The 27,357-nt window shown below is 36.1% G+C and overlaps 1 long non-coding RNA gene across 2 annotated transcripts; it reads right to left on the reverse strand.

Moving 5' to 3' along the window:
- LOC116164540 lies at positions 1-27,272 on the reverse strand. Of its 2 annotated transcripts, none has more exons than XR_004143930.1 (3): positions 27,225-27,272; positions 22,945-23,013; positions 1-935 (listed from the first exon to the last, which is right to left on the reverse strand). It is a non-coding gene; the product is annotated as an uncharacterized LOC116164540 (long non-coding RNA). The 2 variants fall into 2 exon arrangements; XR_004143929.1 differs by lacking the exon at positions 1-935 and adding an exon at positions 18,259-18,804.
- Between the last annotated feature and the right edge of the window lie 85 nt (positions 27,273-27,357).

Raw genomic sequence — 27,357 nt, forward strand, 5'->3', positions numbered from 1 at the left:
TTTTTTTCCATGTACTAAACAATTAGTTCCACTTTTGTTTAAAACTGTCTTATTGGATAAGGAAGATCATGTTAAATGGAAAAAAAACTTCGCCTAATAGAAAACAAAACACACACGTACGTTTTTCTTTCCACCTATTAATAACATAAACGTAGTAAATGTTTATCAAATAATTTTGTAATGACGTTGACCGAATCATGCTTAACTTGTAGATATTGCATAATACTCTCTTGTCTTTTACAAGATATCGCTGCAAAAGTAGTGTGAATAAATCTCCCGAAAGTCTCTGGAAATGTATCGCTTTGATAGTTCGTTACGAAATTTACTATGATGTAAAAATAAGACATTTGTGAACAGCTACTGTTTACAAAGCCAGTATTTAAACTTTTCAAAGCAAATAACAATTAATCAAATTTCACTTCAATTCAAGTAAGTAATGTTTATCAACTTTGCTAATCTCAAGAACGACAGACCGATATTCAATCTATCTTTACACAATAAGTACCACCGTAAAATATTTTCAATTAAACCTATAAAAGTCATTTATCAATACTTATCAACGAAAGTAAATGGATATAAACACGAAAAAATAAGAGGAAAATGTTTTTAAACTAAACTAGAGAGCTAAATTAACGAGACCTCAAAACACAAGGTGATCAATAGCCGCGTTGAGAGTATTGACCTTACCTAAAAATGTTCCACGAGTACTCTTCGCTTATCATAAGTGCTTAATCAATTTTGTAGACATCCTACATGTGAATCTCAAATGCAGGATAAGATTTTTGAAGTGTTTACCCAATCTGCGTTGTTCCTGTATTGCATTCAAAACAGATTTACGAAGAGCACTTTTACGCGGTAAGTTCCCAAACATTCATTTATACCGCCGAAAGGGTACTTACCCTTCAACTCACGAAACCAAACCACATCGTACTGACCTGAAACAAAAGTAATGTAATAAATAACCTTTACATACGTCCAAAGCTTTGAAATATTCCCAACCGATTAATAAAAAACCTTGAAAAGTAAAACACCCTGCAACTAATCCAAAAATTACAACTTTACTAACACGAAAGCGGATAGAGAAATATACTTGTTCGTTCGTGACATTTACTTCAACGATAACAAGCGTTTGATTATGCGATGCTTACTTAAATAATTTGAGTTTAATTTTATCAATCTGAATTAAGTATATAAATGGCACAAATGTCTCACTCTATTAATTAAATCCCACCCAAGAGATCTAACTGGTAAGTTTGTTTAAAAAGTGCGAATTCATGGCTTTATATTGAGAAGTCGCTCTCTCAGTGTTGCACTATAGAAAAGTATCTCGGTGGAAAATACAACTGAATTAGCTATCGTATCCTTTTTAAAGTAATTTTCTAGTAAAACAAATTAAATACAAAGAAAGTAAATGATATAAATGCTATAAATGATTGAAGTATTGCTATTAATCTCTTGGCTATAGGAAAATGATTAAAAAATACCGAACCAGTTAGTTCCATAGAGGTTAGTTACATCTAAATATATTCCACATTTTGTATTATTCAGCTGTGCAACTTGCAGCAGCTTAACGTCACCGCAAACAAAACAGGTGCATAAATCCAAGGATTCTCTTCTTGATTTCTCCTTAAGTCGGGTGCATCATCAAATCTAAACATTTCTGGGATTTTGTAAAAGAATACGAATTAGTGTGATTGGTAGAAACGTAGATAAAAGAGAAGAGGAAGGGTCCACAGAGAAAAACCGAAAAGAACCAATTCGCGCAAAAGAATATAAAAAAGGAAGAGAAAAGAAAATCTAAAACATCGATTATGGAATTGAGACAAAAATGAACAAGGCAAAAAGCATGCAGGGGAAAAGGGTACAGGTGGAGGGAAAAGAACGATAGTGACTACGATTTACAACAAAGGTGAAATTAAATATTTCACAAAGAAATGGGAATAGGGAGAAACGGAAAGGAATATATAGTAGATCTAAACGAAATAAAGGAGCAATGGAAAAGGGAAACAAAAGAAAATATGAAAAGATAAGGAATGCAACAAAAAGGGAAAACATGGAGGAACAATACACATGCATGGGAGAAAGAGAGAGGTAAAATGGTAAATGTGAAAGAGAATGGAAGAAGTAAAGGAATTTATACTAGTAACAAATTAACTATTTACAGAAGACTGGACCAAACAAAGAATGAAGAAAGTGCGAATATATAGGAAGAATAGGAAAGATTATTAGAAATGCAATATCATGGCAACATGTAAGGAACGAGATAGAAAAGGAAACAAGCAACAAAGATCACGGAAAAGAGGCGGTAATAGAGGAAGAGCAAAAAGAAAAGGGAAAAAGATGAGAAGAAAAGGAGGAAGCAACAGAAGAGATGGAGGGGAAATAATAAAGACGGGGCGGATAAAACAAACAGATGAGGCATGGATATAGACATAGGCAAATCGAATCAACGGACAGTTGGAAAGGAGGAGACCTATCGGATGAGTTGAAGGAAGGAGTAATAGTAGTGGTTCACAAAAGAGGTAAAAATGACCATATGGAAAAGGGTATTACGATTTTGATTATTTTGATTACAGGACATACTGTTGAGTTAATTTACGCAGTTTACACGAGTGTTAATTTTAGTTTATTTCCGAATTTTAATTTGTTTATTTTGTTTATTTAAAATTGTAAAAAAACTTGTGTTTAAGATAAGGAACATAATTTTCGATATTATCGAAATTATCTCATGTTTTTCTCCGGTCGTAGATAAGAGTTGTGCTTGATCACTAAGTTAATTAATTTTGTAAACTGGTTGTCGCAGGTTCGCGCTCTAGATAAGATAATTTTGCGTATTTTAACTTAAGAATAAGGAAGTGGAATCAAAGATACGAGACACGAGAGGGAAATTAAAAATTTGGTGAATTAAGAGATACGGTGTGTTAAATTGAATAGCCGAATTCGTGCGAAGGAGAAATTTTGTGACACGTATTCAGTGTTATGTAATAAAGAAGTGGAGTTTCTGAGACGAATTCAGTTTAGTGTTTTTTTGTACGCGCCTGTTTAATGGAAATCGAAGCGTAAGAAGGGATATTTGGATTATTGACATTATAAGGTAATTACGGCTTATCTAACATGCTTCGATCGAGCGCTTGTAGCGTGGTATTTGTCTATGGCCCTGAGTGCGAATATTTCTCTATTACAGTAATTATCGAATGTGACGATCCTGGATTTTAAGAGATTCATGTTATTTGTTCTTGTGAGTTGTGAGTGACTCATAAATTCTAGCTTAGTGACAGTTTGCCTTTATTCACAGTAATATATTATACACTATGGTGCTAAAATGAGAGTCTGGAAATGGAAGCGGAAGAGAAGAGACTACCCAACAAAACACCAATGGTATTGAAAGCTTGATAGGAATCTACTTAGATCTGCACAAAAAATTTTTTTATTATACCTGAATCATAATCTCCGTTTTAAACACTTAAATGCGTGCGAAAAAGGGCCTTAAAACACACGTGCTTTAAAGTTGCTAAGTAATGATACTTCAAGTATGACTTTTGAAACTGTCATCTGGGTATGAAATAAAAAATCCGCTTCGGTTGCTTTCTGTAAATGCAGAACATTTCTTTGGCTTGTACCTATCCTTTGGTTGAAGCTTTCACAAACGCGCGTAATTTAGGGTATGCTTCCAAAGATCTTCCACTTTTTAATCGCAGTATTGTTTGAAGTTTTAAATGAATGCATCAAAAGATAGAAGATTTAAATACCTTTGACATTTCCTTCATACATGCCAGCATTATCAATGTATTTAAGACTTTATTCGTAAGTAACTTCCTATTCATCCATAATAGGCTTTACTAGATTTGGATTTTACACCTACCAACGTTTGTTTAGATTTTACAACAAGCGGTTTAATGGACGGTGTATTATCTTTTTCAACGGAAATCGTTTTATTCACAAAGACGATGATTTTTGACATTTCCATGGCAATCGTGAAATTACGAACACCCAGCCCACTTAATTAGACATGTTTTCGAGTATAACGTCAATATGATTTCATTGTATTTCCTATTTTTAAATTATACTGCAGGTATAATAAAAAATACTATAAGATACACGTGTATAATTGATCTTTAAAGCACTTGCAACGTTAAAGGCACTCCGCTTCGCGTCGTGCCATTAAACTCGTTGCGCGTGCTTTAAAGACTTGATTATACACTTGTATCTTAATATACTATTGTTTGTGTGAATTATACTGCAAACCGGAAAGCCGGAGATAATAGTTTTCTTGGAATTAAAATTTAAAATCAAGGTTTATGTGGACACCCTATACAAGACAGTGGTAGGGTGGCAGTAGAAGAGAAGGGGTGGGAGATGTTTCGGACCGATAAATCACTGAAAATGGTCTCCCTTTGAATGCACGTAGAGGGAGGAAAGAAGTGAGAGAATTGAAGTATCTGGATCCCACATGCAAACAAATAATGGATGAGACAAGTATGGAGAATAATAAGTAAATAATCATTAGAAGGTCCGATATGGAATACCTACACGATGGAGGATCTGCTTCGGAAAAATCACGAGCAATAATCCCATCTGGAGTACATACAAGGATACGTTTCTGGTCTGGAATGCACATAGGGGGCAGTTTCTAGTCGGCATTAATTTCGGTAAATGAGGTTCTTTTATAGGGGACAAGGAGGCGCTTAATAGAAGAAGGGATTTCAATTTCAATGGGGGGGGGGGATTTGGATTGGATAGCGGTAGGTGACATCTAACGCAGGAATTTTACAACACCCAAGTTTTACTCCAAAAAACGGAATCAAATCTAATCGACTAAGCATTATACCCATAATCCCCCCACCCTTCGCCGTAGTCTACTCGTACCTTTATATATCTCTAAATGAGTCTGTAATTCCCTGACAACCCCCCATGTCAACTGTCAAAATTCGCAACAGCTCATTTCATTTGGCTTGCCGCTAAATGGCGTTCTTCCATTTGAAAGCGCCGCGAATATGAACAATAATGAACTTCATAATTAATTACCGGTGTGTCGGGTAAACTTCGAACTTTATTAAAGATAAGAACAATAAGACGTTTCGGATAATTTAACTGGAGAGCATAAGGATGTAACTGTTATGAAATTCGTTTAGGGGGTTGTCAGATCAAGTTTAAAAACATCGAGCTTCTGTAAGCAACAAAACTTTACTCGTTAATAATTTATATCACTCGAATACTACTCGGGAACTCGACGTAATCGATATTTCCTTTGTATAAATATCGGCGCGGGAACTTTTGGGCTTTCTTCCCTTCATTTGCATTCGGTCTTAATTAAGTGAGACTGTGTATTTCAATAATTTCAAGTCGTCGTCTCGGATTAAGCTACTGTTTCACTCCGAGAGCTTTGAAAAGATGCCGACCTTTCAATGGATTCATATTAGCTTTCCTTTGAACGTCAATTTCCACCATGAAAATGTAGCGATATTGACAGATTTTTCTTTTAATATGAGCTGCATTTATATATATCGTATTTGACTTTTTTCGTCCCATTGTTACCTTTAAAACCATTTGAGGAATTGAAAGGAGAGTGTCTTCTATTGGTATTTTCAAAAATTCATACGAAGCAATACTTGAAAAATTTCAATCAGATGGTAGATCGGTGAATTGGAAAAATTGTATCAGAATCAAACATTCATGGCAGATCGAAAGTTTATTGAGAGCTTTCTGTAGTTTAGTGGAGAAATAAGAATCGTTTTGTAGTAGCCAATTTACAACTTCACTGTTCTTTTAATGTAGGTCGTGTAAGAATAAGAATTTCGGTTACTTAAATTTATTTTTCAACTTTTGGATCCGCTATTTTCATGTTCAAAGATCAAATGTCAAATTTCGTCTCCATTTGCAATTTTGCGTTGGAAAAAGCCACTTTACAGCTAAGTATGAATGTGCTCTTTCGAGCGGAATCCGTGGCTGTGAACTTTTGAAACAATAATTAATAACAATTGCAATTTACAAGAAAGCAATATGTTGGGGAACAATGTGGTTATTAAAGTTAGATTTAAGGTGTTTGTAATAGCTTTCAAATTTTGCCACGTGTGTTTACGAACTCGGTAAATTTAGAGTGTTGTGTCATCTGGGCAAACCGAGTCTAAAATTCAACTAGCACTTTGCATTACTTGACGACAATAGGAATACACGAATCAAGAAGCTTCCTTTATCACTTTCTTCAGATACAGGGGATGATCTGTGAGTCTGTGCTATGGTGTGTAGGAGATCCTCTTCTATTCCAAATCAACTATAAAAATATTATTGTGTACCAAACCGCGTAGTTTTTCGATTCACTTTCACATGAATCTGTCAAGCTTTTACCTCTCTTGGCTCAAAAGTATAAACAAACACCTTCTGCTTTTCCATCTTCTTTCATCTTCAGAAGACTCATTTGCATAGTCATCTTTTTTTGTATTTTCGTATTTATACTGAATAATATCGTAAGTAAAGTTTATTTCAAAAAGATCATTTTTGTCATCAAGATAAGGCGTTACCACGTTCTTCAACAAAATCAATGAAAATAATTTTTACACCCTTTGGTCCAAACGTACTGAAAATCAATACCCTGGACATTAAGCTGAAACTTTGCCGTCTCTTTCGAATGAAATCATTGCATAGTAACTGTTTACAGCCATTTTTGTGAAAATGCATTATTTCGATCTTCGAATTTCGAACTTTTTCGTACGAAATAAATAACGATTATATCTCCTCTTGGTCAAGTTGACCTTCCACCCACCCGTAAGGTATTTTATAAAATTGTTCTACATCGTATAACAGGAGCCCTTTGAAGGGCTTTTTTGAACGAGAACGTTATGTAAATGGTTCGGTACAAAATGTTAATCGGGCATTTTTAGGCGTTACTTTCTTAGGAACAAATTAATCGTAGGTTTCGTTTGAACCTATGCCAAAAGCATATTCGTGAAAGATAAAGGAAAATAAACGTTTTTCGTAAAACCGGCGGGTGTAAAATTGTATTGTGAAAGCGACAGTTACTTGACGGCAGGCAGTAAAGGTAGACAGTTCAATGCCCGGTAAATAACACCAGCAGCGTCGAACTCAAAAAGAATCCTGCAAACGTCAATGTTAGTCCTACCGAATGTCCAGGTTCCATTATTTATTATATACTCCGAAGGTACAATCTCTAGAAGAATGGTTGTACAATGTGTACATACTATGTGTAAGGTACTGTAATTTTTCTTGATTTGTATCAAAATAACGATCGGTTCGCGTAAAACATATTTTATTGAAATTAATAATCAGAAAAAAATCTTCAGGGTGTCGATCTTAACAACTTGGCTGATTGAAGCCGAACTGTATTCTATAAATAATAAGCCCGTATGAACTCATTTAGAAAGGGTTGTATTTTCTTTTCCATGTAAGGTTGGTTTAGTCAGTTTCAAAAATGTCGCTTTAAAGTTCAACTTTGTGGCACTACAGTGTAACGCTGTATGCGCTACTACGAAAAATCTCGGTACCACTTTAATTTTCTTAATTTCAAAAACTTAGGAGCCTTGATCAGTCCCACAATTCCAAAAACAAACTCGATTACAGCGGACTGCCATACACTAAAAGTGCCCACCGAACAAAAGGCAACGATTAACGTCCACCATAAAAAAAATACCATTCAAGTCTTCCTCTGCTATTTAAAACCTTGTTCCCTCTAATAGTTTCGTTCCTCCTTCTTATCAAAAATTAATGCGTCGTCGAACGAAATTAAGCACCTGTGTTTTCGTATTAGGGAAACCTGCCAATCTTCAAACTTAATTTTTTAGATATTTACACATTCTTATCGCAATGAGCGGAGATAAACTTTACTGCAGATATATTTTACAATTTCTAAAGCCGTTTTCGGTATGTAACAAAAATTACACGTGACCTTTTTGACTGTGAGTAATGGTTTTTAGGCTTCTCACTTCTGGATAACTCTTTTCTTCATTATTACCTACTTGACTGTTGCGCTCTACGTCGATATTGATTAGTGGAAACCGCAGAATTTTGAATTTTCTTAATATTGGTAAAGTAAAATTCATTCACCGCCTTCTTATCAGTTTAAGCACGCTATAGATGGGTTTTTACCTTATCGGCAGAATCCAGTCAAATTAATCACGTGATACCAACATATTACATGGAATTTGTTTACCTAACCTTCGATTATTGTTCTTGATTTGTAACCGAAAGTATTAACGAAACCGTACGGAGCACATTTCTCTTGTAAATCGGCTTCAATGTATCAGATTTTACGTACATCACTTTTTTGTCGTTACCGAAGATTTGACCTTACCGACATTGAGACCCGATTTTGTTGATGATTACTGTCTTCAAGGATTTATTTCTACTAGTTTGATTACATTACATCCTTCAGATTGGCTGTGTTATACCGATACTAGTACAGTTGCTTTGTAAAATTGTGAAGTTACCCAGACATTGCCCGAGACCGATATTTACAATTTTTAGTTACGTTGATTGTTTTACTCCAAAGAACTTGTTCATTGATTCTTATTGAGTATTAATTACAGTTTTAGTATACGATTAGCCTGACCAGTGGCAGACGTTAGCAATGATATTTCGCAATATTTTATATTGCGCTATTCACTACCACTTTTGTTTGTTTGCGATGTCAAATACGGCAGAACGCGCCCTTTTGAGCTCACAAGGTCGCGACCCGAACTTCAAAGGTAAATTTTTTCCCGTGAAATCCCAGCGATTGTTGGTGCGGAAAATAAATAATTACACAAGTTGTAAAAAGCGGCCATCTAACCCATATTTTTTTAGGTTAGTGTGAAGTAGAATTGCAGCATGTCACTTCAAACATTTCCGGAAAGTTATTTCACTTTCGACTTCCATGAAATAAATTTCAGCATGTAAATCGTGCTTTGTCAGTTTAACTTCGGCCAAAAAAAAACATATTAAGTAGCGAGAACTCTTAAAGCTCGGGTACGTCATTTAAACAAATTCGGGTTTGTTATTTGCAATTTAATGTGTGCGAATAAATAAATTGCAGTAAATTTTGGGAGCAAGAAAAAACTTTTCAAGAGCCTGATTATTTACGGATGGTAAAATATACGTGAAGTAACATTTTCATATCGAAGAACCGCCTTTTAAATAAAAAACGGAAATAAATAAACTGACATTAAAACTCATTGCGATAAACAAACAAAAATTTTTTTCGGATCGCCAAATGTAGCCGCCAGTTAAAAACAAGTTCTTTAAAGTTGAGTAAGTAAACCCAGAATGAAAAAAAATTAAACTTGAGATGCAAAACTCCAGAAGTTTGCAGGAAACTCGCCGAATTTCGGAAGGTTATGGTAAAATTTTGAATAGGAAAAGTAACTTGGATTAAATTGCTATAATTTGAATAGAACAGCGTACCACAATTATTTTGGGGTAAGTGAATCGGAATATCAGATTTTAAATTACTTTAATCCCCATACGGACGGACATGTTCTACAATTCCAGCGTGGACAAACACATTACTGACCTATTTAAAACCTCATATATTTACAATCGGCTATGCCTGCAAGTAGTTTCCATTGGCCTACCCCAACCGAGTAGTTAGTAATTGTAAAGTTTCCTAGGGGATTACGTAGAGGTTCGTTCGAACGGCCAACGCGATCGATCTCGATGACATCGAGACATCACATCCCACCTTGTCCGGTACTTTCAGCTTTTGGAAACCCTTATCACACGACCTCCGCCCCCGAAAAATGCATCTGTAATTATATCTAACAAAAAAATCCAGAACTGGCTGCCATCGATAGCATTTGACCTATTTATCAGATGTAAATGTCAACTCCTCAACAGTAAAGTGAGATCAAATTTATGAAATGACCGCGATAACATTTGCATAGAACATACTAAATGGCAATTAAAAAATCTCATATCTAACTTGACAGTTACATAACGAGAGAGGTGCAGTGAAGTTCTCATTGTGTCTGAATGGTTTCGAAACACCGTTTTCGGATAAATTAGGCAAAGGTTGCTGGCCTTCCACGCTTATAATAATTTATCATAATTTTAATAGCTGTAAACAAACTGGTCGGAATTTCTCAGACTAATTAATTGGCTCACCTTCGCGGACACTATAATCATACACGAAACCGCCACAAATCCTCAAAAATTTCCGATCAATGGCCAACAGAACAAAGTTTGTGGAAGCCCGTAAGTCACTAACATGTCTGAAGATAGGGTTAATTTTAGGGGCAGACTGACTCTATCAGCAAGAGATCATAGGACTGACCCTGGCAAGTTATTCTAGAACCGCGATATTCGGCTACTCAATTTTACGATAAGAAGTTTCACGTCACTCCGTCTATCGGGGCGTCAGAGGTCCGATATGGTTAATCAATTGTCCTTCTAGAGATATATGAAGTCGGCCTCACCCAATCAAACGATTCCCAGCTATCACAAATGTATTAATAACATTTGTTTGAGATACCATCGGTGAGGGAGCGGTTTAAAATCAATTTACTATCATTTTGTGCTAATTTTGTGCTATCGTACAAATTGCGTGAATAATAAAATATTTTTATTTCGTGGGCCCCTCGTAGGCCTCCAAAAAAGGAACAAATGGAATAAGAATGGATTGCTGTGGCCAAAATAAGTAGTGCTTTTATTAGAAACAGGGAATCTCAGACTCATATTTTCGTGGTAAAGTGACCATAAAGAAAGTTTTGAAAAAAACATAGACAGCTTAAAGTTTTCGTACGCCTCGATCGGTATATAAAATCCAGTTTTGGGCCCAGAGCGTTTTAGACATTTTCCGGTAATTTATAGGTCGTTTTTAAAGAGCAAACGTACATACAAGGGCCAGAAAAGAGTCCAGAAATATGGGAAAGACGATAGAATGCTCTAAGAAGCTTTGTAAAGCTCTAAAAACTGTTTAGCGTTTCCAGGGACTTTCTCGGGAGCCTTACTTGTTGTTTCTAGAGCAAGACCAGCTTATGGACTATGGAGCTCCAGTATAGACTCTGTGATCAAAAATACAAACAGCGAAACTAATCTAAAGAGCTAGAAAGTTCTGGAAAGGACGATTAGAAAGGTGCTCGATCAAAGAGGTAAAAGGAAAGTCTTTGAATGCTCTCAAAAGCACTCTATTTAAGCCCTTTCTAGATCACTGTAGCCACGCCTGGCCCAGAAATCGAATTTCTAAAAGAAGCTTTGATGTTTCTCGAGAACTCTATAGATAGGAAAATATTCCGCACTTAGGTGGCATTCCAGAGATCTATGTAACCCGTTAGAGCACGTCCCGCAGCATTTAGGAGGATTTTTTCAGAGATTTTAATGCTCATCTATCTCTGAAAAACACAACGCCAGGAACCACGTCTAACACGATCTGGAAAGGCAAGCAAGGTCTAAAATAAAGACCAAAAAGAATCTAAAATACTCACATAATATTTTAAAAATAATTTCCATGGTTTACACGTGCTTTCCAGAGTCTCTCCTAAGCTTTAAGATTTGTAAAAGAAGTAACTCTGGTGAAAATTCTCTCTCTAATTCTACACAACACACAAGGTGGCCAGGAAAACTGTCTAATGTCCATTTTTGAGCACTTTCCATAGTATCTTATAAAGAACCCGTAGAAGATTTTAGACACTATAGCCAAATCGGTTAATATTTGAAGGACTAAACGGAAGTTCAGCTCAGCCGAATGCTATGGAGAGTCTAGAAGTGCTTTCCAACGTCTTTCCAGAATATTCCTTCGCCTTTTCTATACTGTAGGGCCTTTCCACGGCGTTCTCAATCTCCTGCAGAGCGTTTTAAGTTTATCCAGAGATTTCAAGTCCTTGCGAGCGCTATGTGAGACCATAACAATCTGGAAAAGGCCTACTATAATTGTGAAAGGCCTATATATTTATGGAAAGGGGCCAAAAAAGGTCCGGAGGTGTGATTAACAAAACTTTAATAAGTTTTGCGCTGCGTATGCATAAGGGGAAACACTTAAGATACCTACGCGGAAAAGCACTTGAAAGCTTGCATGAGCATTTTTAGGACTGAACTTGAAAATTCTTTGAAACTGAGTACCTAGTCGATTCTGAAGGTGGAAACTTCTTCAGAGTATAAAAAGTTAATATTAAAGCAATTAAAACTGATTAAGCTTTCGATGGTATTCGACGTATTAACTCATCCACCATAGTAAAATTTGCATGCAGACAAAACTTTTTAAAAGAATCAACTATCACTATTGAATTACGTAACATTGCGTATTCATTTGGAACTTTGAAATCAATACGTGCCTGAACCACTTTCTTTCCATTACATCAGATTTACTCAGAGGTTATCCAGTTTTCCAAGGTTGGACGACACAATGGGTAGTTTTAGTCATTGTATAATTAAGGTAAATTTTCTTTTCTTTTTGTACTCAATACCGACCGATTACTTTAAGGGTATTGACGGATCGGAATTTTGTCGGTTAAATAGTGTTACGCATTGTACGTAATTTGAATGAAATCAATTTTACAGGGCCGCCTCCGCATTGATCTACTAGAAAAAGGACAAGATCCGGATTTGTACGTATTTAATACTTTTACATTAGAAAGTACGAAACTAAATATAAAATCGGAGAATCGAGAAAAATTCTAAAATTTTGAAGATGTAATTATAGGAAAATTTACACAACATATAGAAATGAAATTGGAAAAATAATAGGAAATATGTCAGTGCCGCGAAGAGGAAGTTTAACCCATTGCTTGGAGCCTCTAGACTCATGATTGAGTTAAGTTCTAATTTTAATGTTTTTTAGCTATCACTCATGTAATGATAAAATAATTTTGTAACACTTGATAATAGAACGAGGTTCGTTCCGAAATAATGTGTTTTTCATCAAAAACTACCTGTCAACTTTAAATTGTCATTAAATTTTGGATGCGTGGGGTGATTTAGTGTTTTACAATTCCTGCTGATTACGTACTGCAACTGGAGATGTCGCCTAAGTACACGGGTTGACCAATATCACTATCGGAAAGACTACTATTACGGATCGTGCGCTGGTAGCAGACATCGGGGAAAATATGGACATAATGGGCAGCTACGGTTTTCAATCTGATCTCAGCTCAGAGCGTTGGGCTACATAGCCGGAGGTCGGGTGTTCGAAACTGGGCTAAAGTAAGAATTTTTCATCTGTGCAGAGATGGGAATTTCGTTAGATCAGTTTCGAGAATTCTACCGGCTACTCCGTATAAGGTTTTCCTGTAGTTTCCTGTAGTTTTCCTAATTTTTAAGGCAAATGCCGGAGTTCTGCAGGGGCACCTTGAGAGAGTATTATGCGGGTCACTCTGTAAGTGGGCGTAAGCCTGTTGAGGACCCAAAACAAAAGAAAGATAATAAATAAATAAATAATAGAGGACACTTCAGTACAGGCCGTGTTGAATGAAGATGCTACGATTCCTAGTAGAAGTAGGTAAAACATTCGTTAAGACTTTGTTGGATGGAATTGCAGCGATGAAAGTACCAAGTGTTCCAAGTTATTCCTATTACTTCGGTAACGAGATGCTTTTGATTTAGATGTAATTAAAAAATGATTAATAATAATTATTTTGATGGATCAACAAATTTCAAAATTTTTTCTCTTACTAATTCCAAGTAGGGTTAAGTGGAAACAATTCAACTGAACTTCGCCTTAGGATTCAACCATGTTTAGCACTTTAGTTTGGTTACTTGGTTGAATAAAGACAATATTATTATTATTATGAAAAGACCAAAGGACGATGCAAAATAGTAGAATAGTCAACTTATTTGACAACCACCTGGAAGACTGCTGTTGGTTAAGAGGAAGGAGACGGAAAGGATTGTCCAAGATATGAAGGAGGAAAGTGTGATTGATGAATCAAATAGTCCTTGGGCTTCTCCGGTAGTCCTAGTGAACAAGAAAGAAGTCTAAGATTTGATGTGGATTATTGTCAGCTCAATAACGTAATTAAGAAAGGCTGCTATCCGTTACCGAGAATTGACGATACTTTAGATACTTTGGCTGGATCAAGAATAATCACAACGTTAGATTTAAAAAGAGGAGTTAGCTCCAGAAGATAAGGAAAATACGACCTTTATCCATGGATCAGGATAATGGCAATTCACCGTCAGATACTAATAGAATCGGTTATTAAGAGATTATCCTGGATCCCAAAATTTTCCAGGATCACATCAAGAAACAGAGAGGTCAATTTAAAGCTGAGTCCCAAAAAGTGCAGGTTCTTCCAACTTCGCGTGCAATATTTGGGGCACATTGTACAAAGTAAAATGTTCACTATGTAATATATTCATGTATGAACCCAGACAGAGGGAAGTAGATGTTTTCAATTTAATTTCAATATTAAGTATCAAAAGTCTTCTAACGGAGTGAAATATATAATTTTAGAGAATTCAATTTCTTTGTTAGAAGGGGATATTCCATATTTTTCATCATTCCTCTGGAGGGTTATTAAATTAGGAGGTAAATAGAAAATTGGCCACTTTTTGGCACTGAAGGGTTGATTTTGGACTGATTTTAATTTTTAATACACGTAAATATTTTTATAGTGAGTCTTTATTTGCCATCGAAGCAGTCTAATGCGGAAAAGAATATTTTGCATTTTCATATTTGGAAGAAATAGAAATAGAAGCGTACATATTTCGTTATATTTTCCAAATTACACACATAGAAATAAACCACCCTTTGAATCGCACAAGGTCAATAATTATTCCGAATATCACTCGTTTAATGAAAGTATTTGCAGAAACCTCACCTGTCTAACTATTACAAATCAGCGATCATCTGCATTCATTCAATCTACCTTGTGCTATAGTTTTGTCAACCAAGCTCTGGATCCCCACCTTGTAAATCTCCTGACGCACAAGATCAACACGCACTTTGGTAATATTGTGATAACCACCCCTGAGACAAACCACCTGAACACTCCTTCTTATACAATGATCCGCGCACTCCAAAGACAAAAAAACTGTTAATAGCATTCCTCAAAGATCCGATCTGATAAACCTCAGGCCACGTTTTCCAAAATCACCACAGTCTAAACGTACATTCACGAGATGTGTAACCGTACGATTAAGAACAATTTTAATTAGACATCAATTTGGAGATGACACTGTATCAGCAACCCGATAAACTTCGCGCAAAACAAAATTGACCTACGCCTTTTGATTGAATCGTAATAATCGATAAAAAATGTACCAAGAAAAAAAACGACATTAAAGCGAATAGTAATAAACGAAGTCTTACGGTAAAATAATAATAACATACAACTCAATGATTTACTACGCAGTTGGTGATAAATGTAATACACACAACGAAGCTGTTATTACTTTTTTTGTATTGCAATCTTTGCAATATATGTAATAATAACAATAATAATATTATTAACGATACTGTTGATAGGTCAGATTTACTGCTCATTGTTGTTATGGTCGTTATGGTTTTTGCTTTGATTATGTAAAGCGAAGAGGTAAATACTGCCTTTGCTATTACCGTCCAGGAGAGCTCAAACTTACCAGTGATCCACGAGACAAATGGCCCAAATCTCTGATCCGCTCTCAAACATGGGACGAATACCACCAACACCTACACTTAGTGATAGAACGCCTGCAAAAACACCAACTTTTCCTGTTCGGGGGTACAATAAATGAAACACCTCAAGCACACGATAGGCGGAGATGGCGACCCACCCCTAACCGATCACGTAGAAACCATCCGCACCGCCGACACGCCTAGGACGCGCAAACAACTTAGCAGTTTCCTGGGTACAAACAAATGGCAGAAAGGGCATGCATAAACCGAGGCTGGTGCAGACCGAGCATTCGCCAACATCCTCTGAAACCTGTCGACCAGACAGACAACAATTTTTCCCGGTTCAGACCGACGCACAGTGGTTCCATATCCCGAAAAGCAGCGAAAATATGGAGGTATTGAGGCATTTTTCGAAAACTGTATAAATCGGTGTTTTTGGGTGCGCTGTTTCAGAATCTGATGTTAGATTTTCAAAAAACAGAATGGCGGATCCAATATGGCGGATAAAATTAAGAAAAAGTGTTGTTTTCAAATGAAAGTTTGTGGGTTGTGGGGTGCTCTGATTAAGAGTCTGATGTTAGATTTTTGAAAAACAAAATGGCGGATCCAATATGGTTGACAAAAATGACGAAAATTTGTTATTTTTAAATGAAAGTCGGTATAGTGAGGTTTTTGGGCAGGCCAATTAAGAATCTGATGTTAAATTTTTAAGAAAAAAAATGGCGGATCCAATATAGCTGATAAAAATTACAAAAAATTGTTGTGATTAAATCGGTGTAGTGGGATATTTGGGTGCTCTAATTAAGAATCTTTAAAAATGAAATACCAAGTTGAATATAATGTTAAAAAAGGCAAAAAAATGTTTATTTAAAAATATAGATCTACACTCTACAGTGTGTCTACCTTGGTGTCCACCGATTTCAGTGCACATAGGTGTATATGACTTTTTTAGAGTTGGATCTTCATGTTCTGAGGTTCGCTCCTGCTTAGTCTCAAACTAATGAGCCAAATCGATTAATATACAGGGTGTCTTTTGTCAAATTCTAAAAATTAGTCAAGAGTAGGTAAAGTGTTTTTATTTTAGCAGATATAACAAAAATGTATTTAAAAAAGTTGTTTCGAATTAATAGTTATAGAAGACCTTCATTTTCATACAAATCGACCTACTTTGATTTTTTCATCAGGATCCAATACTTTTTAACAAAAATCCAGGCAGGTTGCTTTGTAAACATTTTGAAAACGGTCACTATCAGAAGAAGTCGCTACAGAGAGAAGCCAAATCCCAAAAACGAATGAGTGCTGGACAAAAACCTCATTTTTATTGTGAAGAAAAAGGTTTGCTGAACGCCAACCAATTCTCATAGGATGAATTGAGGGGGTGGGAAAGTAGCTTACAATGAATACGGACAGAAAGCAAAGAAGGTTATTGAATGAAAATCCATAAAGCGTATTGAATACTTAATTAACAGAATACAAGAAGAATCAAAAGAACAAAAAGAAGAAATGGAATAGTAGATATCCAAGTTAATGGCTTGTGGAAATGTAAATGATAGATCGAGAAGAAAAGTGGATGCAGACAAAAAAGAAGAAGAAACGAAAAGGGAGTGTAAGAGAAATGAAACGTTAGAAAAATTATTAGAATTTGAAGAAGCTTTTAGGGCAATTATTCAAAGAACGATGGCGCGTGTGCATGTGCCTAATGAGATTGGAGAGAACCTCGATGCGAGAATTAAGCACCCAGAGACATTGTTAGGGAAGAATTATCAGATGCCAATCGTTAAGACAAACTATTTGTGATGCATCATCAGGAAAGAGAAAAAAAGGTTCTGTAGTAAATTGCTATAGATCTCTTATTACCATAGTTCTTTGTTTCGTTACCCGAGGTCGTCGCTATCCTTTCTTAAGTTCAGTATTGCGCGCACTTGTCCCTTCAGCGAGGTTCTGCTTTCGCATGGCCTACATGCAAAATTCTCTTTGTACGCCATTACTTTACTGACTTCGTGTCTTACTTTGGCTTTACCATCTTTCTTCTGATGTCTGTGGTAGCTCCATTGAAGCGTTTTTACGGATTTGTGTTTGCATTTAAATAATACGAGGTATGTTAGATGATTACGTCGAATTTTTCTAAGACGTGTTTTTTAGGACTTTTATCCTTACTCAAACGCAACCCTCAAGTTCTCTCATTTCTTTAGGTTATACCTGATGCTACGTACTTTGTTTTTGTCGTTACCGAAGATTTGAAATTACCGATACTCAGACCCAATTTTGTTGGCAATCACTTTTGCGACACCGAAAATTGATTCTTGTTAGTTTAATTACCTTATATCCTTCAAGCTTGCTGTGTTATTTGAGGTATTTAGTTACCGTTGCTTTGTGAATTAGTTTCTGAAGTTACCGGAGCCGATATCTACAATTTTAGGTTACGTAATGTGTTTTACTCCTAAGGATCGACTCATAGCTTGTTTAAATTTTGAATTAATTTGATTTCATTGCTCTTGAATAGAAATTTAGTTAATTGGGCATCGTAACTTCTCTAGAATTTTACGTCACATTTATGCTATACCATACGTGGTCGATTAAAATGTTACTTTTGCTAGTGTAGTCATTCGAATTATTGATTCTGCTTGAGTATTAATTACGGTTTTAGTTGTTGAAAGATTAATGTTAGAACATTAATAAAACGTCATGAGCTTCAAAAATAGAAAAATAAAGTTCATTAATATCATTCAATATTCATCAAAACTACTACATCAAAACTTACTTCTAAGTTCAAAATAGGAAACACAGTTTTAAATAGAAAATACAAATTACCTCCCCTTATATCAAATTAAAAAAATCTTGATTCTTAGAGTAGACCTATAGCCTTAGCAAACATTTCTGTTTTGGGCCCCGACAGGGACTTCGTGAAGAGGTCAGTAAGGTTTTCTGATTCTACTTTGATCATTCTGTTACTAATAAACTCTCTCACAAAGTTGTATTTAACAACAAAATGCTTACTTCTCTCCGTTATAGTTTCATTTTCTGCAATTGCAATCGAACCTTGGTTATCACAATACACAATTTCTCTTTCATAAATTAAATCTTCTTCACTTAATTCACGTAACAAAGATTGTAGCCACAGAAATTCACACATTGACTCATAAAGGGCGATATACTCTGCATGAGTTGATGAACTGGCTACGCATTTCCGTTTTCGGCTTTTCCAAATAACTGCTCCATTCCAAAAATTAAAAACATAACCAGTTATTGATTTTGCATCATTTTTATCACTAGTCCAGGCTGAATCACTATAACATAAGAAAACACAATTTTTATTATAAGTTAATCTATAACCTATTGTTTTCTTTAAATACTTTAACACATTTTGAACACCTCTCCAATTTCTTACAGTGGGTCTCTGATGGTTGCATTGGCTCAATTTACATACAGCATTTGCAATGTCAGGCCGAGTACAAGTGCTGATATAAAGAAGGGAGCCTATCGCCTTTTGATACAATTCACGGTCAAAATTGTCTCCTTCGCCTTTCGCTTCAAAATGCGCTCCTACTTGAAGTGGACAAGAAGTGCCTTTAGATTCTGACATATTGTACTCATTCAAAATCGATTTTATGTACTGACTCTGATTTATGGTTATAACATTCTTACTAGGTCGATCAAACTGTATTGATATGAACGATCTGACGGGACCTAAATCTTTAAGTTTGAAAATTTTACCAATAATTTCTTTAAATTTTAAAACTTCTTCAATTCCCGAAACCAAAAAATCGTCTACATAAACGGCCACTATAATGTCTTTCTTAAAAAATATGCAAGGTTCACTGATAGGTACATTTGGCAAAATCTAAACTTAACATAATGGATGTTACGTGATTATACCAGTTCCTTCCTGATTGCTTAAGGCCGTATAGACTTTTTTTAAGTTTACAAACGAATTTACCATTATCGAGTTCTAATCCATCAGGTACTTCCATCAATACTTCCTCATCCAAACTGCTATTTAGGTAAGCTCCGACTACATCTACATGATCCACTACAGGACTCATAGTTTCAAAATAGTTTACTCCGTGAGTAAATGAGTAAAACCTTGTGCAACAAGTCGGGCTTTATATTTCTTAATGTTTCCATCTCCCTTTTTGATTGTGAACACCCATTTGCAGCCTATTACCCTTGCACCTGGTTGTCGTTTTATAATTTTCCAGGTTTCTTGCAAATTTAAATTCTGAAATTCTTTATTAATGGCATCCTCCCATGCAAGTGCGTTTGAGCCATTCACAACTTCCTCATAACTGGACGGAATCTTCTCTTCATGATCGTAGAGTTGAGTAGACACACAACATGGCAATTTACATAATTTTCTTGTTACTGGTGCTCTACCAGATTTTCTTAATTGTACAGGTCCTTCGTCAGTATTATCCATTTCAGTGTGCTCTTCTCCTTGGTTATGAATCATTTCTTCTATTACAGCTTCTTGATTTTGAATTTCCAGCTCTCCATCTAACACGTCTTGATTCTGGGCAACCATTTCTCCTTCGGATACAATTTCAATAGAATAATTTTTATCTGTAGAGATTTCAGAAAACAATCCTTCTTTCACTCGCTTAGGAAATTGCAGTCAAAATTGTTAATCTTAAATGTCTGAGTTTGGTTTCGACATTCACTTGGTACTTTCAATACAGGTTGTTTAAATGGAAAAATCTCTTCCTGAAAAATTACATCTCTCATGATGATTACCTTTCTTCGCTTCAAACTCCATAATCGATAACCATCCTTCATATTTTCGGCGAATCCAATAAGCACACACGTTTCCGCTTTTGATTCAAATTTGCCCATGCTTGGCAACCAAAAATTTTAATTAAATTTGCTTTCTCTAACTTTAATTTCTTATTGTGCCAGATTTCGTAAGGTATTTTGAAGTCAATTGCAGATGAGGGGCACCAATTTCTGATAAAAACTGATATCATAATTGCCTCAGCCCAAAAATTCATGGGTACACCGGATTCTAACATCATCCATCTTGCCATTTCTACCAGAACGCGGTTCTGATGTTCTGCCAGACCATTTTGCTGCGGACAACCTGGTGCACTACTCCTGTCTTTTATTCAATTTTCATGCAAGTACTTCTCGAAAACATGTAATATGTACTCTCCGCCATTGTCACTTTGCAGGTTCAGTAGCTTTTTCTGTTGATTTTCCGCTTCCTTGTGAAATCTAACAAATTCAAGGAACGCCTCATCCTTTGTCTTCAAACATTTGGCAACGATATAATGAGAGTAATCGTCAATAAGAGTCATAATAAATAATGATCCGCCCATAGATGGTGGTGAAATTTTACCCATTAGGTCGCTGTGGATGATCTGCAATACTGCTGTTGTTTTTTCGCTTCTTTTCTTAGGAAAACTAAAACGACTGAATTTTCCTTGAATGCAAACTTCACATTTCTCATCGTCTTTATTTGGTTCTTCTTTTAAATTTTTGAGAAAAGGAATTCTCAACAAATCCCTTTTATTCACATGCCCAAATCTTCGATGCCATAGCTGCATGTTGTTGACTGCTCTACATGCTAATCCATTCTTCTGTCCAATGTTAAAGTTTTCCCTTCTTACATCCGCAGTATTTACAACGTATCATCCTTCTTTGCTCTAAAGATCAGCTAATCATTATCCAAAACTACTCCTCTTTCTCCAGTGAAGATTTGTGTCCTAAATTTCCACAGGTGTAGCACTTGTAGACTCGATCTTCATTTCTACTTTCTCCTTTAACTCGTTGAGTATTGTTTCCATGGTTTTTCGACTTCATACTTTGGTTTTCTTTTGACTTCTGCACTGCTGTTTGACTTCGTCTGTTTTTGTCGACAGTCTGTCCAATCTGATTTGACGTTTCTCTTCCACCAACAATTTACTTATGATGTCATCACGACTTAAACTTTCTTGATGTTCCAATGTTCTAATGAAGATTTTATATTTGTCCCTTGGAAGACCCCTCAGAATAAACAATGAGAGAGCATGTTCATCAAAAGTTATACCGCAACGTAAGATTTTTCGGTTGAGATCAAGAATTTTTGAAATGTACTCGGTCATTGAAGTATCTCCTTTCTTTATGGTAGTTAAATATTCCAGAAATTCAAGTTGATGCATGTGGTAGCCCCCGACACGATCTTCCTGATGGTGGAGTCAATTCGAATTGCGGGTGCACGGAACGTCGGAAGTGGGTACCGTCAAAGGGAATGTGGTAGCCCCCAACACGATCTTCTTGATGGTGAAGTCAAATCTTCAAACGCGAATTGCGGGTGAACGGAACGTGGGAAGTGGGTACCGTCAAAGGGAATGTCGTAGCCCCCGACACGATCTTCCTGATGGTGGAGTCAAATCTTCAAACGCGCATTGGAAGGGAACGGGACATTGGAAGTGGATACCGACAAAGGGAATATGGTAGCCCCCGACAAGATTTTACTGATGATGGAGTCAAAACTTTAAACGCGAATTGCGGGTGCACGCGGAAAGAGGAAGCGTGTAGTGAATGTAGTACCCTTAGACAAGATCTTTTATTGTTGGTTGAGTGGAAAGTGGCTAATAGAATACTGATCTGCCACACAAAAATGCGCTGAAGTCCCTTCGATCTCACATGAGGACTTTGATAATTTTTTGAGATGTAGACATCTCGGCCGTACGGGGTTTTGGGTTCATTTATAAAGGGTGAGTGACGAGCTTTTCCTATAGTGGCACTTGCACACTGCATAGGGCATTTCATAATAAGTATGCTACCTACAGATTAATTATTTTAGTTCTACTCGTAAATTATACTAATTAGTAATTGCAATGAATGGAGAAGAAGAAGACCAAAGAAAAGGGGTTATCTACTAACTGAAACAATATGCAGTTCGTATGTTTTTCTGTCTGCGCCAACCTCATTATGAAGAAGGCGAATTTTTGAATGCAAATTATTTCCTGCATTTTCCAATGGAAATTTTTTTATATCAGAACTGTCACGTGCGCACGATTTGTATTCACATAACCCTAATCAATATTTATAAACCAACATGCAGTGTTATTGCACAAATGCAGTTACTAATTTATGTACCTATTCAGCGAAATTAATTTCAAAAACACTTCCTGTTGCTTTACGAAAAAAAGATTTCCTGTAGCCGCCCGAAAAAATCCACACGTGAACGTCTCTTATTACAAGCAATTGTTTGTGCCATCAGATCAACTGACAGTCAACATACAAATTCCACTACAGTCAAGATTAACCTGTCAACATAACAAGAGGATAAAATATTTTCGGGATTATTCACCTCTCCGAAAGTATAAGTGGAAAAAGTATTTTCACATTTCTAGTTTCCGTTCCGCCTGTCTTCCTCTGAATCAATTTTTCGCCACACACACGCCCTTAATTAAAGCCCAAATACGCTATGTATTCATGAAACTCACCTTTCACTTTCCGACCAGAACGCCAAAGTTAATTTTCACTTGCATACGTCCGAAACACTGGTAAATATCCTGAAAATGAAAAAGTTCGTATTAGTTAAGCTAAGAAATTTTCTCTCGGAGTGGCTTTAGAACACGTTTAATTAACTAAGCGCAATTTAAAATGGAGAACTTATAATTCACGTCAAATTCAGCGCTCCAAAGCCCGAAGGAATTTATTAATACGAAAATTACCTTCATTTCGCCACCTTCATTGAAAACTTAAATTTTTCAATTCAACGCGATTGCCTTCATTATTATTCGAGAAATATGCTACCTACTTGCCGCTGCGATCAAGATCAGGCAGTCGGACTAAACAAAATCCGAGACAAAATCATTACTTTCCTTTGCCTATAAGATTTATCTTTTCCAACACTGCAGCTGAAGCAATCTGTACCTTCATAGATAAAGGAAACAAATTGTAATTGATCGTATGTACAGGGTGACTCAATTTCACCGAAAAGCAAACCGATATTAATCGTCTTTGTGTTATTCGTTCCGCTTAAATTCTTCCGTTTCGTTCGTAAGTTTCCATGTTTTCCCACTTTTACCTCTCATTGCATTACGTTTCCTACTTCGGTGTTATGTTTCCTTTCGCCTTTGTATTTGATTCCTAGTTGCATTCTAATTCTACTTCAGCTATGTCTTACAATTTTGTTTTTGTTTGGGGCGTGCTAGGCTCTTTTAGATCCATGGTAGATACTTGAAATGACCCAAGCCCCTCAATAATATTCTAGGTCTCTACACAGCTTCCAAAATGTGACAACTCTTCTTAAAAACTGTCTAGTCGTCAGAAACCCCTCCGTTTCAATGCGTTCTAAACCTCCTTCAGGGAGTGGCTTGGTTCACAAAGCTTTCCAAAAGTCTAAGAACCCTTCCAAAACTCCCTAGGTGCTACGAAGGCTCTTCCAAAATGTATCAAATCTAACGCAAAAGTTTCTACTTCGTTAATCAACTTATCATATGCCTCCTCTAGCTTTTCATGCTCATTTAAAGCTCCCTATAGTCATTCCAGAAACTTGAATCTTTAAATCTCTGCACTATAAAGAAGCGTTTCGCCAATAAAGACTTTCCAAATTGCGAATTCGATCCACGCCTTAAACATAATATGAGGTTTACGAGTCGTTCTCTACCAAGCGGTAAATTTTGGCACTAAAAATTGGTGATATCCACGATGATCTCCTCGTAGAAAACCTCACACGTGTTCGTCTTATTTTCAAGAGCAGCCCTGAGACTAAACTGTGATTTTTTAATGTATTTCGTATCATTCATTCATTCATCTTAGTGTTATTTTTCCTTTTAGTGAAGTTGCGTGTTAAAAAGTAGACACATCTGGTCGTTTGCAATACGTTTTGTTATCGGACGTTATGCGTTCTTATTGCTGTTAGAAGAATTGCGCGTTAGTTCGGCGTAAGTGGGGACGCGTGACGCGTTCTGGCGTTATCAAATCTAATTGTAATTGCCGCTGTTTTTGAAAGATTTTGAGGAAGAAGATTACTTTAATGTAGAAGTGGTGTTTTTTTAAATACTGGGAATCAATGACACAACGAGCTAGCGGTTTCGCGACGGTTGTGTACGTTTTTACGCTCTTTTTATTCGCGTAATCCGCCCGATTGTATTAGTTAAAGAAGTAGTTTGTCTTTATTATTATTATTTTGTTCAGAACCAAGTTAACTAAAGCTGTGTGAGAAGCTCAAAGCGGTTTGTTCATTTTGTGGAAAAAGTCTGACAAGTTAAACAAAAAGTATATACCGTCTGAACATCCACCGGCCATTTTTCTGATCGAGTTAATGTTGTAATGTATGTAATTTTAAGATTTTTTTCTTTTATTTGTCGTCCGCCTGCGTGCGGGGTAGTTTGTCCAAACAAGCTTTGTAATCTTTTTTCTTTCAGAAACTTTCTTTTAATTTTTCATTTCATCTATTTCACACTAAATGTTTGCCATTCTCAATCAATTAAATGTGTGTTTATTCGCATCCTTTGTGCGACCCGGATAGAGTTATCATGTTAGATTTTTCTTCTCATGGCCAAGAAATGTGTCAGGTGTTAATGGAAATTTGTATATGTAGTTAAGGGAGGCAAGAATGGGGATAAAAAATGACCCACCCTTGTTATCAATTTTGTTTTGTTAAAGCACTTGAGTGACAGGTCTGATTTAATTCATGTGCACTTTGATTACTTTTGTATAAGGTTGATGTAATTTATTAGCGATAACAATGCATTTTAATGGGCAAAAAACAGGGCGGTTTTCGTAGAAAATTGTTATCTGAGATATAACATTTTAATCCCTACGTGGCTTAAGGAGCGCCAAGAATGGGAGTTTTGATTGATTGTCATGTTGCTACATACCGTTAATTGGAAGAAGTTTGTTTCGAATTTTAGACGTAGGGAAAACACGTTAAACACTGCAGTTGGCCTTTTGTTAATTTCGAGGCCGAGTTGCTGTTCGTTGAAACCTCAGAAGACGCGCGTCCTGCGTTAAGTTTCGTATGGTTCAAGAAATCAGCGGAGTTCGAGCAAAAGTTTTGAGAAGACGTATTTAATAGTTGGGTGTAGTTGTCATCTACTGTTTTCGAACAGCAACTGTTTCTTCTGTCGTGTGTTTGGTCAGCCAGTCTAATTCAATTCAAAAATCGAACGCTTATGGGGGTTGGGTAAACGGACCTTGTTCATTTTGATTGTTAGCTACGTTTACCCAAAATCGTTCTGAAACCTCCATTTCTCATGCCTACTTTCTGTCAGGAAATTTTAGTTTCCATGACAGAGCTAGAGCAGACTACGTTTCCTGCCGCTTGATACTTTACCGGCCGCATCTGTGACATTGCTAAATGTCAATGGGGATTAACGATAATTCAACCGCTTTAACCGGATTGGTAGAAATCACCATAGAAACAATTGTGGCAATAATTGTAACCATAGCAAAATCTACCAACCCGGTTTAACCGGTTGTATTATCGTAAATCCCCAATAATGACTCCTGTTATACCTGACAGACTGACAATCAAAACTTATAATTATATAAATTGAAAATTTATATTAAAATACGATTTCTGGTAAAATTTCATACAAAACTCGTCAGTAAAATGAAATTATCGGACTCGGAAATATTATATATTTAAAACCTGTGTTTATTCGAACCCTTTAACGTTCCAGATTAATTTATGAACAAGTTTTTTGTTCCGTACCCAAAGTTTATTTCAGGTATCTTCAAAATTTGTTTAAGTAACCCTTTTAGAATTCCAGGATTTTGATCGTGGCCATTATTTGCGTTAGAATTTGGAATTTGAAGTCGAGAATGAAATTTTTCATTGTGCCGAGATTCGAATATGTCCTGGGAGAATTGTAATAAGAGAGCAAGCTAGGTTTAAGGTGTTTTGTGTATCGATGATTTTGGTCGGGCCATTGCACACAGCATAATGACAGTTCTGATTTAATTTATGGGTACTTTGATTACTTTTATAAAAGGTTGATAAGACAATTGCCCGTAACATTTTGATACCTAAGGGGCATCAAGAAACGGAGTTTTGATTGGTTGTCCTGCTGCTACGTTCTGTTAACTGGAGGAAGTTTGTATAAAATTTTGTAAGTAGGGAAAACACGTTAAATATTGAAATTAAATGTAAATTGCGAGGCTGAGTTGCTGTTCGTTGAAAGCTTAGAAGACGCACGTCCTGCGTCATGTTTCGTCAAGTCTCTATTTAAAATAACAAAGTTGATGGCTACTTCCGGTATTTGTGGAAGTGGTGCAATTTTGGAAATATTTTAGTTCAATTCATCATGTGCCAAAACCCTTAAGGGGCCATTTCAGTTTAGTTTAATTTTCAAAGGTTTTCCTTATCTTTCTAACTGACGCTCGCCAAGAATGACCGTGTATGCATAAATGCGCAGATATGGATGTAAATTCCCAAGAGCTGGCATCTCCGTGGAATTCCCAGAGAAATGTGTAAATTTACATCTGTGAACTGATAAAAAATAACTTGTATGATTCTTCTACGCTTCCGTACAGAGCACAAAGCCGCCTTTGTAGTAAGACATCTGTACATTACGAGATAGATCTGTAGATTCCCAGAAAATTCTGTAAATCCCCTGAAAGATCTGACGGTTATTAAGAATTCCCAGATAACCGCGGTGTAAATTTGCAGTTAGATAAACAAACATTGTATGGACATCCACCCTTCGTAAATTTGATAACTTTGTCTTGAGAATTAAAGAAAATAATGAACGGTTTTTAAGTGGGTACTCACCAAAAGGTCCTACGCACAACCACAGTATCCACCTTGTGCAACGAATACTGATTTAATAATAATACAAATAAAAACAATTATAAATTTGTAATAAATATTTGTATTGCTCTTATCAAATTTACTGATAACGGTG

This window comes from Photinus pyralis, unplaced genomic scaffold (assembly GCF_008802855.1).
Source record: "Photinus pyralis isolate 1611_PpyrPB1 unplaced genomic scaffold, Ppyr1.3 Ppyr1.4_LG2, whole genome shotgun sequence".
Classification (NCBI taxonomy): domain Eukaryota; kingdom Metazoa; phylum Arthropoda; class Insecta; order Coleoptera; family Lampyridae; genus Photinus; species Photinus pyralis.